Genomic DNA, 20,706 nt, shown 5'->3' on the forward strand with positions numbered 1-20,706 from the left:
TAAACCTTTTAAATATTAACTGCTTACTTTTTTTAATGGACCCAAGATATATTTACCTCAAAATCAACTTCCTCGAAAGTATGGCACTGTGAAAAATAGTGCTTAGAATCAGTGAACCAAAAAAGCCAAAACTTATTCAATTTTACGTCTAGTTGAACATCAAGCTAAATATTTGAAGTCGTAGCATTGCTGGTAATCTGAATAGTGGAATTTAGTGGATATATACTACCTGCTTTTTATTAAACAAAAAAAAAAAAAAAGAAAATGACTGGACTTGACAAGGTGGCACAGGGTAAAAATAGAACATAAAAAGAAGAGTCAAAATAAAAGACATAAATAATAACTTATATGCATTAGGCTCCCCTAATTTTTCTAATTAGCGGGTTTATTGGGTTGATTTTTTTCTGTCTATGGTTTAAGAGCGTAGGTGCCAATATTTTCCCTAACAACACACAACATTCCAGGAATGTACTACCAAAGTTCTATCAATATTTGAATGTCCTGGACATTTAGGGAACATTCGGTGAACATCTGTTTAAATTATTCCTGGAATGTTACCATAAGACATTCTGTGAACATACTACCAATGTTCCTATATTTTAAGTTGCGAAATAATACATACGTGTAAGAGATACAACATTACTTATAACATACCAGACAAACTAAGTGACATTTTAGGCCTACAGTGCAATAATATGTCAAATTTAAAGAGTTTCCCAAGATTATAAACATACAAATGTAATAAAAATTATTGTTCGCGAATATTCAATTTGGAATGCGATTTTGTTAATAAAAAAAATACTTATAACTTATGCAAAACCCAAGAGAGGCATTTATATTTATTTCTTTTGCGTTCATTTTCAAATTCGCCGTGCATATATTTTTGTGCATGGCGCTTGAGAGGGCATCACGTGACTAAAAACGACCAACCAACGACCTCGCTTCGGCCATCTTGGCATCTTCATCTTGGCGACCTTGCCTTGCCGTGGATTGTTTTTAGTTGTTTGTATTATTTGTGCTTTTTAAGAATATTTTTTTAATTCGGATACTTTTATAATAGCTTTAATAGTATTATTAACATAGTGCATAAAATGGTGTCCTGTTTTTAACGCAGTTGGAGTAGCAGAAACAAATGTAGATAAAAAAATCTGCAGGAATAACGTTTCAATTATGACAGAAGCTCAAAACAAATGACTGTGAACGAAAAGCCCTATTAAAAGGTTAGTATGCAAATATGTAAACGAAACAAACGAAAGCATGCCCTGTATTTCAGAAAATAAATTAATACTATTAATACCCTAATAATACTATTCATAAAAAATCTTTTAAGTAACTTAGATATAACAAAGTGAATAAAAGGCATAAATCAGAAGAATTATTATTTTATTTTATAAGTTAATAATTGGTCATATCCATTTATTATTTTAATAATAATTGTGAATAAGCCACAAACTTCGCTTATTCCTAACTAAAATAGTAAATAGAGATAGGTAATAACAAAAGGATTTGTAAAACTAAAATAATTCTTTTTGCGTTTTTGCTAGTGTATGCGTTTATAAATAGGATGGTAGACCACACACTATAATATGCAGTACCAACTAATGAATACACAGAATATTATAGTCGATTTGCTAAACTCAGTCTCAGTACTAATTACTGTAATTTTGGCAAAATTGGCCAAAAACAAAAAAAATTACCTACTAAAATCACTAGCCAGTTGTGTCTGAGTTTGGGGAACCGACTATACTAATAAACAATTTCTAAGCTGTTTTATAATAATTTTGTGAGTTCATTAATCATATTTTTTATTTAAAACTAAAATTTGTTAATAATGCTTACTAATGCATATATTTTGTATTTTTAGCTTTCCAGAAGATCCTGCGAAGAAGACATGAAGTATAGATCAGATTTGTTAATAGAGGAGTATGTTCAAAACACTTTTTAGAAAAAGATATTGACAGAACTTCACTTTCATCTGTTCGTTTGAAAGACTGTGCTGTTCCAATAGCTTATGTCACACAGGTATATGCATAACCTAATTAATAATACAGTCCGTACAATATAGATACTGTTGTAATTCATTATCTACATCGGAGATCTAAGTTGACATTGTTGCCCAACTACAAAAAATTTTTGAATTCATTTTAAGTCAAATATATCACATAATTATTGCGAAGTAGATTATACAACAAAACAGATTAATATTCAATGTAAATAAATAAAAACATCAGAAATCGAAAACAAGAATTAAGGTATAATCTTATGTTACAGTTATTAAGGTACCAAGGGTATTATAGGGATATACGTTGACCGAAAGCGTTATTATTATAATACCTGTGGTGCCTTCAACGTTTAATGCCCGACTAAATTATTCTTTATATGCGAAAAATTTGAATGAATTTTGAATTGATTAGTTTTTAAATAAGTACATTTACCAGTAACAGTAGTAACGTAATTGTGGTAACCATAGTTTTACTTAGGTTGATATTTGTCAACTTGACAGTATCTAAGTCGTTATTTAAATTTAATGCCCAAGGGCGTTATATCGTACTTAACAGACTTCGAAATGTCATTATTTGTCAAATAATGTACCAGTAGGACATTAAAGTAAATAATAAAAACAATAAATATAATGAATACTAAATACTTATTTGTTTGTGAAAAATCTATTTCTTTGTGGCTTTTTTGTAATTAATTATTCTAATGGGGAAATAAGCCACAATTTACTTGAAAAAATAATTTTATTAAGGTTTCTACTTCCACATCGGATGTCGTTGTCAAAATACAAAATGTTCATTATTATTATTTTATTTATTAAATATTATTTATTATTTATTTAAATATTATTTAATATTTATTTTTTTATTATTATTATTTATGCATATTATTACCTGTAAATAATATTTCTTCTGATTGTTAATTGTAAAGGATAGAAAAATTACCTTTTATTTTATTTTCTTTTAGAATCAGCTGAGAGAAGTGGTCTACAAAAAACCAGAAAGGAAACGGAATATGTGGCTACGAAAAGCAAAAGAAAGGTTTACAAAGCAAATGTGACACATTTTTTTATAATATTTAGGAATGTCAGCAAATTACATTAAAAAATGTATGTAAAGATTTTTTGCAATAAAAATGTTTATATTTATCAAGGATGTATTATTTGGTATGGCCATATATCGTCAGTGATGTGACAGTACCTCCTATCTGTTTTTTTCAAGAGATTTGTAAGATAGACTAAAAACTTGTTTCGGCCACCTCCTGTTTTCATATATTTTTTGACTTGTTTTGCAGTAAATTCAACTATCTATTTACTACAAAAAAGTCAGAATACGTACGAAACCAGAAAGTGACCTTAAAAAATGTTTTTCGTCTCCTGCAAACCTCATGAAAAAACATATAGGAGGTATTGTCACATTACTGACGATATATTTCAGAGAATGTCTAAAAATATACTGTGAATGTTCAAAGAACGTTCGTAGACATTCATGGAATGTTCTAACAAGACATTCAGTCTAAAAATATACTGTGAATGTCCAAAGAACATTCATGGAATGTTCCAACAAGACATTCAGTCTAAAAAATAGACTGTGAATGTCCAAAGAACATTCGTAGACATTCATGGAATGTTCCAACAGAACATTCTAAGAATATTTAAAATGCTGACACAGCACTTTCCTGGTACTTTCCAGGGACATTCGTGTGCATTTGGGGACATTCCAGGAATGTTTTCAATGTCCTGTGTGTACATTCTAGGAACATTCATGGAATGTTTTGTGTTATTAGGGTTACGGCTATCCCTATTTTTTCTTTCTTTACACGGCAAATTACGTGCAGTAAAATTCTCACCAGAAAAATTCTGGTATGAAGATAAGTTGACAATGACATTGTCATCATTAACTTAAAGAGGTGGGTTGTGAATGTTCTTGGATAACTATTATTTGTTTAATCGCTTAAATTATTAATTCAGTTAATTAATATGATTATTGTTTCACTAACTATGTATTCAGTGATTATAATAATTTATATATTACACAATAAAAACTAATACTCGAGAAACGAGAAAACGTTATTTTATTAATATTATATTCTTACTAAGAACGCTTAGATAAATTTTGAAAACATCTTTAACAACAAAATACTTCGATCACAGAATATGTCCTGGTATATTCTCTGCTTGGATCTTTCAGAAATAATAAACAATAAATAAGTTTTTATTAATTTCATGTCTTAAATAAATTATTTATCAAAGACACTATCAATATTTTTTACACACTATCAAAAGTTTTTTGAGAACATACACCTGTTTGCCGTTTTGACCTATTTAGAAGTGTGTACAAGTCTTGCAGTCTTTTCCAATTTACTATCAATATTATTTAAGGAACAACTTAAAATATTCCTGAAGCATATTCTGTTGGACTGAGTGCATTGTATTGTATGACAAAGATAGCGAATGTTCAATTTGGAAAATATTACCACGAACATGGTGTTCATTTTTTCGAATCTTGAAAAAACTAATAAATATTTTTGAAAAATTTAAACACAGTATGAAAGATTACATTATTACGGAGGGTAGATAGTCCCTTAGAATAAACAAAAAGTTTCCTTCAAATGAGATATTTGAAATTAAAAATCACACTAAATTTTCTCTTCTTTGTCACCCCTGTAACTTATTAAATTAAATATTATAGAAGTGTTTAGGGACTTTCTGCCCTCGGTAATAACGTAGTCTTTCATTCTGCGTTTTAATTTTTCACAAATACTTATTAGTTTTCTCTGGATTCGAAAAAAATGAATACATTTAAATAGCATTGAGCCGAAATTTTGCGCCTATCCCCTTAAGTTTCATTTCAACCAAACTTATGTTTCAACACTTTTTCTCTTTAATTTTGGGGGGATTTCCCCTATCCCCGTAAATTTGCAACTGACGGAAGTTGTATTTATTACTTTATCATTTTTAAAAGCCATTGTTTTATTCATGTCTGCGAACGAGTTAATAAAGATAAAAAATAACCGCTTTTTGTAATAAAATTTTATGGCAAAAAGAGTGTGGCCTTGTTACTAAATAAAAAGAATATAACAGCCACCCTTTCTTGTATCCACGGCCATTCACATTTTAGTATTTAATTTTAATAAAATCCTGTTCCGGAGCCAATTAATCGTGCTAGAGGAGGCAAATTAGCCTATAATTAATTGATTGAAGTCTGTATCTGATTTGAACAATTTAATCTGGTTATATTGAAAAATCTGGCCAGAAAGGCGAAGAGGAGGACCGATAATTCAGATAACTCAACTTCAGATACTCCTCGAATGTAAAAGTTCATGCATATGCGTCTCTTAGTATTAAGCCAACTAATAATTATAATTAACGATTCGACTGTTCAATTTCCTGATAGATAGTCATCTCGATTTTTTATTTTTTTTGGAATAATAATATGTACTGACAACTGTAAAAAATACGATTTACGTGGGTGGTCAGATAAGTACTTAGTCTCTCCGCCCGATTGCGTCACTATCGCAAAATAAATCTACTATGCGCTATGAGCTTCGCTGGTATCGCCACCTACCTAGCGGATTACTAGTATAACTTTCGTCGGAAATTTCGCTGGAAAGAAAAATGTGTTGCCTATCCTCTGTGAGTTTTGCTGGTATGGCTGGTATCGCCATCTAACGGATGACTAGTGTTCCTGTTTCGGCCGGAAATTAAAAGAGCAAAGGAGAAAAGCAAATAATAATTGTTTAAAACTGATTATTTAATTCTTATCGGGTAATATTTACAACATAAAGAAGCAATTGGATTGTAATCGATTATTTCATTAATAGGAGATTCTGACCAATAGAAAGCTACAGAAATAAAAATTAAACTGATAATTTTTGATAATATCCCGTCGTCAAGTATATTGCGTCAGATGCCATTCGTTGCTACGAAAAAATACATTCAATGACATTAATGACAATTTACTGTTTTAAAATTTAAAAAAGTGATAACTTTTAACCGTCAAATATTTATAACAACTGTGTGTTTAACTGTAGTAATTTGTACTTACATAAATAAATTACAATAAAATTTTGGTTATTAAACCAGGTAAAGTTATAAATAAAAAAAAAAAATTTGGTAAAGTTATAAATTAAAAAAATAGTCAAAAATTATTACTCGGGGGTTTTTGGGTGGCTGACGACGAATATGACATCGGTAGTGAGCTACGGAATATCTGGTACCCAGTGTACCTACTGTTTACCTCATTTTCTGAAGTTTCCGGCAAATTCAATAAAAAATTAGTCAATATTCATTCTTCTTCTTCAGGTGCCATCTCCGCTACGGAGGTTGGCAATCATCATATCTATTTTAATTTTTGAGGCAGTAGTTCTAAATAGTTGCATCCAAACCATTCTCTCAGGTTCTTCAGCCATGAAATTCGTCTTCTGCCGATGCTTCTTCTGCCATCTATCTTTCCCTGCATTCTCCCTACTTCTCGCCCCGCATTACATGTCCGAGGTACTGTAGTTTTCTTTCTTTAATTGTAAGTTCAACTTCCTTCTCTTTACCTATTCTTCTCAGTACTTCATTGTTCGTAACTCTATCTACCCAGGAAACTCTCATAATTCTTCTATACGTCCACATTTCAAAGGCGTTAAGTCGTCTCATTGTCTCTACATTTAACGTCCATGATTCCAGTCCATAGTATAGTACAGTATATACGTAACATTTTGTTAGGCGTACTTTAAGAGCTAATGTTAAATCTTTGCTACATAGGACGTTTTTCATTTTCATAAAATTAGAACGTGCTTTCTCGATTCTGACTTTGATTTCTGCAGTGTAGTCATTATTTTCGGTTATAAGTGTCCCTAGGTAAGTGTAATTTTTTACTCTTTCGATCTGCTGGCCCTCTACTATCAAGATTTCGTTAGTATTATGGTTGTTTTTACTAATTTTCATAAATTTCGTCTTTTTGATATTGAGAGAGAGTCCGTACTCCCTACTACACCTTACTATTTTACTCATGAGTCTTTGCAGGTCTTGTAAATTATCGGCTATTATTACTGTATCATCTGCATATCTGATGTTGTTAACTAAGACTCCATTTACTCTTATGCCGACTGTTTCATCTTCCAGAGTTTCTCGCATTACCTCTTCAGAATAAGCGTTAAATAATAGAGGTGATAGTATGCAGCCTTGCCTGACTCCTCTCTTTATTTCCATTTCTTCAGATGTTTCTGTTTCAATTCTTACTATTGCTCGCTGATTGTAATAGAGATGTGTTATTAGTCTTAAATCTCTTTCATCTAGGTTTTTAGTTTTTAGAATTTCCATGAGTCGGTCATGTTTTACTTTATCAAACGCTTTATTGTAGTCTATAAAACAGACGTAAAGAGAACGGTTAACATCCAAACATCTATGTGTCAGCACGTTGAAGGAGAATAATGCCTCTCTGGTGCCCATTCCATTGCGGAACCCATATTGAGTGTCACTAATATCCAGGTCCAGTTTAGAGTGTATTCTGGCGTGGATAATTTTCAGCAGAATTTTCAAGGTATGTGACATTAAGCTTATGGTTCGGTAGTCACCGCATTCTTTGGCATTCACTTTTTTTGGCAAACACACAAATGCTGATGTGAACATTTCTCTAGGGATGATTCCCGTAGTATAGATAGCGTTGAACAGTTCTACTATTATGTCCAGGTTTTTCTCGTTGACCAACTTTATCAGCTCGCTAGGTAATTCATCTGGACCAGCAGATTTATTGGTTTTCATAGAGTTTATTGCCTGACTAACCTCTGATTTGGTTATCTCTGGGCCTACATCTCCGGTTTGGCTATCTACGGATGTACTAGCTTCTCTTTGGTCATGAAATAGTTCCTCGATGTACTCTTTCCATCGTCGTAGTTTTCGGGGGTTTTCGTAGTTTTCCAATATTCATTACTCGGGGGTTTTTGGGGGCTCTGACGACGAATATGACATCGGTAGTGAGCTACGGAATACCTGGTACTCAGTGTACCTACTGTTTACCTCATTTTCTGAAGTTTCCGGCAAATTCAATAAAAAATGAGTCAATATTCATTACTCGGGGGTTTTTGGGGGCTCTGACGACGAATATGACATCGGAAGTGATCTCCGGAGTACCTGGTGCCCAGGGTATCTACTGTTTATCTCGTCTTCTGGAGTTTTCGGCAAATTCATTAAAAAATTAGTTTAAAATCATTAGTCACGAGATAAACAGTAGATAGCCTGGGCGCCAGGTACTCCGGAGATCACTTCCGATGTCATATTCATCCTTAGAGACCCCAAAACCCCCGAGTAATGATTTTTGACTATTGTTTTAATGAATTTGCTGAAAACTCCAGAATACGAGGTAAACAGTAGGTGCCCTGGGCACCAGATATTCCGGAGATCATTTCCGATGTCATATTCGTCGTTAGTGACCCCAAAAACCCCCCGAGTAATGACTTTTGACTAATTTTTTAATGAATTTTAATGACGAGGTAAACAGTAGTTACCCTGGGCACCAGGTACTCCGGAGATCACTTACGACGTCATATTCGTTTTCAGTGACCCCAAAAACCCCAAGTTCACAAAATTGAACTCTTTCCGCCGATAATTGACGAGTTCTGAATTTTTTTGTCTGTTTGAGATGCAATTTAAGAATGCATTTTTGTATACATTTTTTCAATATTATCTCATGGCTAGTGGTCACAAGGTTTCCTGGCGTATTCACGAATCGAATGCAAAAAGAATTATTAAGATCCGTCCTGTCCTTTTTTTTTCGAAGGTTCAGTGCTTTATCGCTTCGACTATTAAATTTAAAGCAAATTTTGACATTTTATTAACGAGGAGCACAGAACACTTTTGAATTTCATGACCTTTGTATTCCAAACGACCGTTATATTGTTTTCTTCACGTTTGTAGTCATCAGTTTGATCACTCTTAAATGTCACGTATTCTTTTAAACAAGTCTCACGAATTCTCTTTTCTTATCCATCTAAAACATTTGCGTAGGTAAAGTTTACACTTGGCTTTTTTGTTGGATTCGTTGCAAAAGTTGAAACTTGTAATTTATTTTATTTTTGTTCGAAGTAAAGTGTAAAGACATCTTAATATGATACAAAAACATGCTATTTTCTTTATTTTTCACAGACGGTAAGAACGCATAATCATGGATAATTCTGAAACTGTTTTGTTGTGGCACATTTAACTTAAATATTGTATTTATATGGGACTAAATCACAACTTCTTGTAATAAAAATTACACTTTACATTATTTTGTTTTTGATGTTTCTATTTAAAATTCAACAGTCTTTTCAAAAAAAGTTATTTTAAAACAAAGGATTGTCGTTCTAATGTCTAACGTATAGTTGTTTTGACACTTCTATTTGAAACTCATACTGTTTGGAAAGTGAAGGAAAGACTAGCCCACATGCAACGGGAAAAAGAGCAAACAATGTAGTAATACATTATGTTGAATGTTAGAATGGTACAAGATGTGACATGACATTACGTCTAAAATGGTAGCGCCAACAGAACGTTTATAAATGCAATCTAGAACGTCAACGTTAAGGTCAATTGCGCGCGAAGAACGCCAACCTCAGTGCCATTGAAAGGTTATAAATCAGCCTATAATCCCTAACAACACAAAACATTCCAGGAATGTACTATCAAAGTTCTATTAATGTTTGAATGTCCTGGACATTCAAGGAACATTCGGTGAACATCTGATTAAATTATTGGTGGAATCTTACCACAATACATTCTATGAACATACTACCGCATACTACCAATGTCCTATATTTTAAGTAAGGCCATTTACTATTAAATTTGCGTTTATTTTCAAATTTGCCGCGCGTGTTCTATGTAAGTAGGGTCGCGTGCCGCGTGGTCATCACATTTTCACATTTCATGATAACCTAAAAAATTATGATTGGATTTTGGATTATTGGATGTAAAATGGAAATTAAAATTAGAATTAGTGGCTTTTTTTGCTGTTCTGTATGTTAGTTTTGCCTTGGCTGGATCTGTTTTGTTTAAACAATTATGTAAGTATTATAAAATTCGTTTTCAATTTTCTTTATTCTTTATGAAACTAATTATTTATGCATATTATAACTTGTAAATAGTACCTATTTTAACTATTTAGAATGGGAAATAAGCCACAATATTATTAAAAAATGATTTTTATTAACGTTTCGACGCCCAAATCGGGTGCCGTTGTCAAAATACAAAATACTATTAATATAAACAAAAATGGTGTTGCTTAGTAAAAAAATTCTTCTAATAATTTATTTAATTTGACTCATTTATATCGGCAATTCAGATACATATGATACATTTTAAAGTAGAAGACTTTAAAATGATATTGCCAATATTTATGAGTTGCGTTCCTGGGACGACTTTACTGAAAGATAGTTCATTCGATTACATGAAATCAACCCCAACTCAAGAATATCCGTCACAAAAAAATCATAGCATGTGATCTGTCTTTAAAAAGACAACCACATGCAACGGTGACATTAAAATTCTCGCGTTAGAGATCTCATAGTAAATCACGAGGGAAAACCAGGAAAAACCTCGTGATACTATCCCGACATCGTAAGTATTTGGTCTTACATTTAATTTACTCTCAAAATTAATACCAAATTCTGACTTTACTATAATTTTGTTTAAATTATAAATAATATCAATAATACATGGGTATATAAGTAATACTAAAATATAAAATATGTACTAACTCGACTATTGACTTACTAATTGTGGTATTTTCTTTCTATTGACTTCCTCTTTCAGTATGGGTATCCACATCCTACTGCATTCCACCGAGGAATTTGCGACACAATTGGTTTCGTTTAGCATAATTAGAGCCGCTTCTTTGATTTTTCTCTTTTTACTATCTGTTTCTTTCAGGACTATACTTGAATCTCTCCACTGAACTCTATGTTCATTATCCCATGCGTGTTGACATATTTGAGATCTATCAAATTCTCTATTTTTAATATAAGATTGATGTTCACTTATTCTAACGTTTAATGGTCTTGATGTTTCACCTATATAAAACTGTTCGCATTCACAAGGTATTTTATAAATACAATTCTTTGTCCTTTCTTGTTCATTGTTAGGTTTAGTTTTAGATAGAATAGATCTCAATGTGTTGGTTGTTTTGAATGTTGTTGAAATGTTGAATTTATTTCCTATTGTTTTAAGTTTCTCGGATAGTCCTTTTATGTATGGTATTGACATTTTCCTCGTATTATTTCTTGTGAATGTTGTAGGATCCCGTTCTATGTTGTTCTGTTCCATTCGATCCAATCTTGACAATTCCTTATTTATAAACGATAAAGGATAATCATTTTTTAATAAAACAGATGTTAAGAATTGTTTTTCTTCTAAAAAGGAATTTTCGTTAGAACAAGTAATTTTGGCTCTATCATATAAGGATTTTATGATTCCCTTTTTAACGTTGATGTTGTGATTTGATTTGTAATTGAGATATCTGTTGGTATGTGTTGGTTTTCTATACACTTGAGTCTCATATCCAGTATCCTTCTTTAAGACTAAAACATCGAGGAAAGGCAGGGTGTTATTATATTCCTTTTCCATTGTAAATTTTATTGTCTCTTCTTGATCGTTTATAATATTCAGGAATGTATCCAACAATTCTGATCTATGAGGCCATATTGAAAACACATCATCTACATATCTCCACCATACAGTGTGTTTTAAATTTTGTTTAGAAATGATATTAGTTTCGAAATCCTCCATAAATATATTAGCCAATAATGGAGAAAAAGAGGAGCCCATTGCTAGACCAAAATTTTGTTTATAAAATTCATTATTTAGTTGAAAATAGGTATTATTAGTACATAATGTCAATAACTCCATTATAGCTGATACATTTAGTTTTGTCCTAGTTGTCAATGTATCATCATTCTCTAATTTCGTTTTGATTATGTTTAAAGTTTTATCTAATGGCACATTTGTAAATAAACTGTTTATGTCAAAACTTACTAAAATATTATTTGGATTAAACTCAATAGTTGATAATTTGTTTACAAAATGTTTTGTATTTTTTATAAATGTGTCATCATTATTAGCAAATGGTTTTATAATGTTTAATAAAAATTTTGATAGTTCACTACAAGGAGAACTGATGGTACTACAAATGGGTCTAAGTGGTATGTTCGCTTTATGAATTTTCGGTACTCCATAAAAATGTGGTGACTTACTGTAATGAGGTGTAATTAATTTTCTTTGATAGTATGTTAGATCATTTTTAAATTTGAATAAAGTTCTATAGATTTTGTTTTCCAGTGTTTTCCAGGATCCAACGAAAACACTGGAAAACAAAATCTATAGAACTTTATTCAAATTTAAAAATGATCTAACATACTATCAAAGAAAATTAATTACACCTCATTAGAGTAAGTCACCACATTTTTATGGAGTACCGAAAATTCATAAAGCGAACATACCACTTAGACCCATTTGTAGTACCATCAGTTCTCCTTGTAGTGAACTATCAAAATTTTTATTAAACATTATAAAACCATTTGCTAATAATGATGACACATTTATAAAAAATACAAAACATTTTGTAAACAAATTATCCACTATTGAGTTTAATCCAAATAATATTTTAGTAAGTTTTGACATAAACAGTTTATTTACAAATGTGCCATTAGATAAAACTTTAAACATAATCAAAACGAAATTAGAGAATGATGATACATTGACAACTAGGACAAAACTAAATGTATCAGCTATAATGGAGTTATTGACATTATGTACTAATAATACCTATTTTCAACTAAATAATGAATTTTATAAACAAAATTTTGGTCTAGCAATGGGCTCCTCTTTTTCTCCATTATTGGCTAATATATTTATGGAGGATTTCGAAACTAATATCATTTCTAAACAAAATTTAAAACCCACTGTATGGTGGAGATATGTAGATGATGTGTTTTCAATATGGCCTCATAGATCAGAATTGTTGGATACATTCCTGAATATTATAAACGATCAAGAAGAGACAATAAAATTTACAATGGAAAAGGAATATAATAACACCCTGCCTTTCCTCGATGTTTTAGTCTTAAAGAAGGATACTGGATATGAGACTCAAGTGTATAGAAAACCAACACATACCAACAGATATCTCAATTACAAATCAAATCACAACATCAACGTTAAAAAGGGAATCATAAAATCCTTATATGATAGAGCCAAAATTACTTGTTCTAACGAAAATTCCTTTTTAGAAGAAAAACAATTCTTAACATCTGTTTTATTAAAAAATGATTATCCTTTATCGTTTATAAATAAGGAATTGTCAAGATTGGATCGAATGGAACAGAACAACATAGAACGGGATCCTACAACATTCACAAGAAATAATACGAGGAAAATATCAATACCATACATAAAAGGACTATCCGAGAAACTTAAAACAATAGGAAATAAATTCAACATTTCAACAACATTCAAAACAACCAACACATTGAGATCTATTCTATCTAAAACTAAACCTAACAATGAACAAGAAAGGACAAAGAATTGTATTTATAAAATACCTTGTGAATGCGAACAGTTTTATATAGGTGAAACATCAAGACCATTAAACGTTAGAATAAGTGAACATCAATCTTATATTAAAAATAGAGAATTTGATAGATCTCAAATATGTCAACACGCATGGGATAATGAACATAGAGTTCAGTGGAGAGATTCAAGTATAGTCCTGAAAGAAACAGATAGTAAAAAGAGAAAAATCAAAGAAGCGGCTCTAATTATGCTAAACGAAACCAATTGTGTCGCAAATTCCTCGGTGGAATGCAGTAGGATGTGGATACCCATACTGAAAGAGGAAGTCAATAGAAAGAAAATACCACAATTAGTAAATCAATAGTCGAGTTAGTACATATTTTACATTTTAGTATTACTTATATACCCATGTATTATTGATATTATTTATAATTTAAACAAAATTATAGTAAAGTCAGAATTTGGTATTAATTTTGAGAGTAAATTAAATGTAAGACCAAATACTTACGATGTCGGGATAGTATCACGAGGTTTTTCCTGGTTTTCCCTCGTGATTTACTATGAGATCTCTAACGCGAGAATTTTAATGTCACCGTTGCATGTGGTTGTCTTTTTAAAGACAGATCACATGCTATGATTTTTTTGTGACGGATATTCTTGAGTTGGGGTTGATTTCATGTAATCGAATGAACTATCTTTCAGTAAAGTCGTCCCAGGAACGCAACTCATAAATATTGGCAATATCATTTTAAAGTCTTCTACTTTAAAATGTATCATATGTATCTGAATTGCCGATATAAATGAGTCAAATTAAATAAATTATTAGAAGAATTTTTTTTACTAAGCAACACCATTTTTGTTTATATTAATAGTATTTTGTATTTTGACAACGGCACCCGATTTGGGCGTCGAAACGTTAATAAAAATCATTTTTTAATAATATTGTGGCTTATTTCCCATTCTAAATAGTTAAAATTGTAAAAATGCCACAAGAAAATAGCTTCAGAACAACATTAAGTACCTATTTCTTTTGATTTTTAATTGTAAAGAATAGAAAAAATACCATTCATTTTAATTTTTTTTAGAATCAGCTGAAAGTGTTCTACAAAAAAACCGGGAAGAAAACGTAGCCTATGAAAGGCAAAAGAAAGATATATGTAACAAGTGTATTGGCTAGTTGGAAGAAACTCCACATTGTCGATGCATAATAAGTTATTACTTTATAAACAAATATTAAGACCTGAATGGACTTATGGATGCCCACTATGGGGCTGTACTTACTAGACCAAGTAATATAAAAATTATACAAAGATTCCAGAACAAAATACTGAGAAATATTGTAGATATTCCTTGGTATGTGACAAACAATGATCTCCATAAGGACCTAGAAATGGAACCTGGATAATAATCATCAACAAGATGGCAGGAAGTCACGAACAACAACTTCATAAGTACGAGAATATTGAGGAAATCCAGCTCCTCGACACCTACTACTGGGCAAACTAGAAGATTGAAGAGGACAAAGCCTTTTGAACTATTTTAAGTGATAGGTGATAGTGAAAAGCAGAGCATAGTGCTTGTGTGTCTGTGTATGTTAAAATAATGCACGATCTTGTTAGATTAGATAAGAGACGCTATGGGGTAAGCACTTCATTTTAAGGAACAGTAGTAATTTAGGTTAAATTAAAATTGCTCATTGGTCAGTTATGACTAGATTGTAATTGCAATGTACAATTCAATATATGACAAGATTTTGTGCAATAAAAATGTTTATATTTATCAAGGATGTACATATTATTTGGTATGGCCACATATACTTCTGGTATATCGTCGGTGATGTGACAATACCTCCTATCTGCTTTTTATGAATTTTGTAGGAGACGAAAAACCATTTTTAGGGTCATCTCCTGTTTTCACATGTAAATTTTGACATGTAAATAGATAGTTGAATTTACTACAAAACATGTCAAAAAATATCATATCAAAACAGGAGATGACTGTAAAAAAAGTTTTAAGTCTCTCTTACAAAACTCATGAAAAAACAAATCGTAGGTATTATGTCACATCAGCGACTATATCCAGGGAATGTCTAAAAAATATACTGTGAATGTCCAAAGAACATTCGTAGACATTCATGGAATGTTCCAACAAGACATTCAAGGAATGTTTAAAATGCTGACACATGACTTTCCTGGGACATTTAGGGGACGTTCTTGTACTTTTGAGGACATTCCAGGAATGTTTTCAATGTCCTGTGTGTACATTCTAGGAACATACATGGAATGTTTGGTGTTATTAGGGGTCCTACTCAACTGTAGTCACTTCTAATCTTACTCAACATCCAAGGTAACATTTTCATTTCAGCTACCGTCATCTTCTTTTCTTGAACCTTCATTACAGGCCACACGTCTCCGTCGTACACCAACGTTAGCCTCACCATACTTTCGTATATTTGTATTTTCACTCCTTCCCCGATTTCTCGTTCATTTTTTTTTTATTGTTTCTAATGAAAAATCATTTAACAAGAGGTTGAGTACAAATTATTACACATAAATAGTCGACCTTTAATGGAGATTTAGTTACAATTATTCATTTAATATAAATGAACGCAATCTGAGTGCATTAATAAAAAATATACACAGTTCCTTAATCTCAGTGGGAGAATGGGTTGTATTTAAAAACAGAAAAAAGCTCTCGTTATTCTCTACAAATGATCGAATAAGGGGTGATCTAAAACACGAGTATAATGGAAATTCCAACAAAATGTGGGAAAGAGTCTCTAATTTGTGTAAATTACATATTGAACAATTTTCAGTTTGGTCGATGTGATACGAAATCCCTTTATAATAAAATTTTATGTAAAGTTTAGAGCAAAGTCTGATTCGTGAATAAAGTCTTGTAATATATATGGGAGTTTTTATTTGTAAATAGCTTTGCGGTTGCCTATTGTGTGAGAAATGTTTATAGTACAAAGAATAGCGAGAAATTGTTAATGCTGATAAGTCATCTTGGAAGAGTTTTTCTTTCATTTTTAATAACAAACCGTTTCTTTGATGCCTCAGTAACCCCCATGATAAATTTTCCCAAGTTTCTATTGCATCAATTTCAGAAAAATAATTTTTTAGCTGAACTACCCAGTTATAATTCTCATTATTCTCATTATTGTTACATAGCTGACGAAGACGGTTATAACAAATTCTTGGATACCTAGAGGAGTCCATAAGTAAAATTCTCTCAAGCCAATTAAGTGATATTTTAAAAATTAAGTATTTTAAGTGAACTTGGCCAACTTCTAGCCTAACATAAGTATTGGGGGTATTTTTTGGTACATGCAGCAGTCTCTTAAAGAAATTAGTTTGAATTTGTTCTAGAGTATTTGAGTAGCGCAGACCCCAGACAGATATACACTGAGAAAGACAGTTTAAAATAATGGAATTATATAATGTAATTCTCGTCTCCCATGAATTTACTATTGCATTAGACAAGAGGTTCATTACTGCTCCTATAGACTGCTTGGCTCTAGCAATCGTAGTAACGGCCATCTCTCGAAATAACGAGGAACTACTAAACGTTACACCCAGATAATTAAATTTATTAACGCTTTCAAGTTTTTGACCATTTAGTAGGAATCCTCGCTCTTTGGAGAAATGGCCACCCCTCGAGAAGACTAAGATTTTGCTTTTGGAAGTGTTTATAGTCAGTTTATTCTGTGAGGTGTAGGTTTCCAATATTCGTAATTTGCGGGTCATGTCAACTTCTGATTCTCCTAATATTATCAAATCGTCGGCATAGAGTAATAGAAGAATATCAGTATTACCATCAATATTAATTCCCTTTGCCCCTGCCTCCCTAAAAAAGGCCTCCACATCTGAAAGAAAAATTGAGAACAAAGTCGGGCTTAAGTATTCTCCTTGAAGAACACCTTCCGTTATTTTATATTGTCGTGACAATTGTGAATTTGAGCGAACCTGGAAGGTAGCCGATGCGTACAGGAATCTAATTAATCTAATAAATTTAGCGCTAATGCCACACTGAAAAAGTTTGTTCCATAACAAGATATGTTCGACTGAGTCAAATGCTCTTTGGAGGTCTTTAAAATCAGCGAAGAATTTTCTTTTCTTAAGTCGCAGTTGTAGCTGAACAGCTGAAGTGAGGGTAAATATATTATCTAGACATCCCCTGCCTTGACGAAACCCATTTTGACATTCTGGAATAACGGAAGTATTGTCCAGCCATATCGTTAATCGATTAGATAATATCTGCGTGAATAGTTTAGTTAAACAGTTTACTAGAGCAATTCTTCTGTAATTCTCTGGATCTTCACGGGAACCTTTCTTGTGCAACATTGTTAATATAATATTAGACCAGGCTGAAGGCATAGTTTCGGTATCTAGAATACGATTGTACAAGCAATTTAAATATAATAGCCAATTTTTTGGGAGGTGTTTCAAGAACTCAAATGTAATATTATCTAGTCCGGGGGCTTTGCCATTTTTGCATTGTTTTAGAGTATTGCTAATTTCTTCAAGAGATATAGGGGCGTCCAAAATAGGACAACGAACGTCAAAAAAAAGAGTATTATCGACAATTTTCTCTTGCGAAATATTATTTAAAAATAATTCCCACGTGTGAATATCTAGATTAGTTTTAACTGTATTTCCCTTAAAATACTGGATCGTTTTCCAAAAGTTTTTTTGATCGCGAACGTTACTTAAAGCCTGCGTAAAATTGTTTGTATAAGATTTTTTCTTGTTATCAATCATTGTCTTATACTGCTTTTTACTAACCAAATAAGCATTTTTATAATTTGGTAGAAAGTTGTTGATTTTTGCTATTTTCAAATTTTACTGAACAAACTTTTTTGAGTTGTAACATTCCTGATCAAACCAAGGTTTATTATTTTTTCTGGAGTTTTTGGAGTATTAAATAATTTTTTCGATAAGCCAAGAAGCAAAGAGGTGTTAGCAATTGTTTCAACAAGCTTTTGGTATGAGTTTTCCAAGTCTGGCTCAAGCATACAGTTTAGTGAGTTTTTTAAAGTATGATAAAATGCTAATGCGTAGTTTTCATTCCAAGATGGAATTAATGTGTATTCTGGATTGTTGGACTGCTGTGTACATTTTTTATTTATAGCTGACGGTAAATTTAATATCAGCCTTAAAGGGAAGTGACTTCCAGAGGAGGCAAAATATTCCAAAACCTGGAGACTTTCTACTAAAGAAATTTGAATATTTTGCATCCATAGCAAGTCGACAACACTATTACCTGCAGAAGCACAGTAAGTAAATTGACCCGGTATGTCACCTTTAGTTCTCCCATTCAAGAGAGTGAATGAATTTTCGTCCATAAAGTTTAGAAGAATTTCACCTTTGCGATTAAAAATACCTACTTATTCTATTAGCGAAAATATTACTGTAAGAAATTAGTTCTAGTGGTACTTCACCAGAAGACCCCATTCGGCAATTAAAGTCTCCACCTATCAAAACAGGAGTGTTTGGATACGCATTGTTTACTTCTTGCAAAGAAAAATTGAAAAGTTCTAAAATGCTATCAATGTCTAAGTTAGGCTTAAAGTAAACATTGCTTATAATTATCTCCCAACTGTTACAGGATATTAAACAAGTTAACCAGTACAGTGACTTATCTAAAACACACACATTTAAAGGTTTTTTCACAAAAGTTATTAAACCTCCACTGGCCCTGCCGCGAGATTTATCACGAACGGCGTTAGAAAAACAAACATTGTAATTGTCCAAAAATATGGATGATGGCTGATACAACAACCATGTTTCAGATATGCAAAAAACCGAGATGTCCCTAGAAAAATTAGAATTCACGAAATCTTCAATATGGGAAAAGCCAGTAGAATTCCAAAAAGCAATTTGTAATGATTGCTATTTTTCCTGTGAAGTTGTGGTATTTTTTGATGATTTTGATCCTCGGTCTCTTGGTGGTGATATTTCTTCATCCCTGCTTCTTTTGGAGCTGTTAACGTTTTCATTGGCTGCGACAATTTTTGGAACATTGTTAATGTAGCGTATGGTAACAGATTTTCCATCTCGCTTGAGAGAATCCAGTTCTTTTCTTAAATTGTTCAGTTCCTGCATTTGTAAAGGTGTTTGGTCTGCTTTAATAGATATATTTGGGTATGTTTTACGACAGAGGTTATTTTTATTGCGTAGTATGTCCTTAACAATATATTTTTTAGTCATTTCGGCTCGAATTGGTCGATTTTTACCATGCACTGGTTTTCCAATTCTACTAACTGATGAAATTTGTACTTCTTTGCCGATATTTAACAAATTTAAAATTTCTAGAGTGTTAGCCATATCTGAATGTGAAGTTGCATTAAGCTCTGGTAGTCCGAAAACTATTATGTTGTTTTCTCGCTTAATCCTTTCACAAGTTTTAGCATACATTTCATACAATACTTTAACTAAGTTAAACCAACCAGCCTCTATCCTGTAAATCCAATTTATAGATTTTTTTTTATCTTTATAGAGGGGGCTCTGGAATCTTTAAAAAATCTCAGTCCAGAACGCCGCCGAACAGAATTCATTTTTCGTAGTCCTGGTGATAGTTCTTGAGATAATTTTAAGATATGCTCTCATCGTAAAGGCAGCTGGTAAGGCCGATATCACTTCCGAAGCACTACCTGAATTTATCCACAGACTGTCAGCAAGGAGGCATTTCCCTTGATAAAAGAATGGCATCACTTCCACAGCCTCTCACACATTCTGACGCACTAATTCGCCTCTCATCAAAAAGTAAGTATTCCCTCTACCTTCAATTTACAATATCTTTCCCTCTTACCTTTATTCTTGGTATAGCTGTCTTTCTTCCTCTACGTTCCTCTTGATCACTGCACGGATGTATTTGTGTATACTAGTCCAACCTACTTTATTTTTAATAATTCTCTCAACCATTTCTCTCACTGTCACAAAATTCACACTTGTCTCTCTTTCCATTCTGTTCCGTTCTACTATCTATCTGTTGAACTCTAACATCGTATGTGTCACAGTGCCCGGGTGTCCATTGTACAGGCATTTATCCATATCAACATTTCCGCACCTAGGGAGATAAGCCCTAAAACACTAATGTTCTGTGAACACCTGCGTTACGAAATAATTCAGTGACCACAGTCCACCCAATCTTTTAGGTAAAAGATTTTTGTGGGA

The 20,706-nt window shown here is 32.1% G+C and overlaps 1 long non-coding RNA gene across 1 annotated transcript; it reads left to right on the forward strand.

The window, feature by feature from the left end:
- Positions 1-455: 455 nt before the first annotated feature.
- Positions 456-3,145, forward strand: LOC126884955 (uncharacterized). The gene is made up of 3 exons (XR_007698211.1): positions 456-1,220; positions 1,865-2,022; positions 2,965-3,145. It is a non-coding gene; the product is annotated as an uncharacterized LOC126884955 (long non-coding RNA).
- The last annotated feature ends 17,561 nt before the right edge of the window (positions 3,146-20,706 follow it).

The sequence above is a fragment of the Diabrotica virgifera genome, chromosome 5 (genome assembly GCF_917563875.1).
Source record: "Diabrotica virgifera virgifera chromosome 5, PGI_DIABVI_V3a".
NCBI classification, from domain to species: domain Eukaryota; kingdom Metazoa; phylum Arthropoda; class Insecta; order Coleoptera; family Chrysomelidae; genus Diabrotica; species Diabrotica virgifera.